We start from the raw sequence: 591 nt of genomic DNA on the forward strand, positions 1-591 counted from the left end.
GACAATTTTTTCTAGTCACATCACAGCAAGGAGGGAACATGTGCATTTCCTTCGTCACCGGGAGGAGGCGCGTGGAGTTAGGATTAATAGTGGATAAATAGGAATGGTTAGTATTGCCGGGAACACCTTGCTTCTCCCTTCTTGCCGGGCGCTCACCTTCCGTATACCTATTTTGTAATACATGATTTCACCTTCTTTATTTTTTTCTATGACTTTACTCTATCTTTGTCTTTTGCTTCATAATACTTCTTCCGGCTGTTACTTCTATTTTACTTATAAGTTCATGAATATTCTGTAAACTGGATTCATATTCTTTGCTCTTGAAAAAAAAAAAAAAAGATCTTCACCAATTTCAATTTGAATTTATTTGATCATCTATTTGGCCCTTAGATTCATGCAAATAGCACAGGCACTGTCATAAAGCAACCGACTATAGTTCATTTACCTTCGCTCTGAGCACTTGTGGACATGAGCGGCGATGCAGTTTTGCCTTGAAAGAGTTTGTGATGTGTGGGGACAAAAAACACCACAAGCACGTCACGAGAGTGCGTTGTGTTAGTTGGGGAAAGGGGGGACGAGATGGGGCGGGAA

The sequence above is a fragment of the Portunus trituberculatus genome, chromosome 39 (genome assembly GCF_017591435.1).
Source record: "Portunus trituberculatus isolate SZX2019 chromosome 39, ASM1759143v1, whole genome shotgun sequence".
In the NCBI taxonomy this organism is placed as follows: domain Eukaryota; kingdom Metazoa; phylum Arthropoda; class Malacostraca; order Decapoda; family Portunidae; genus Portunus; species Portunus trituberculatus.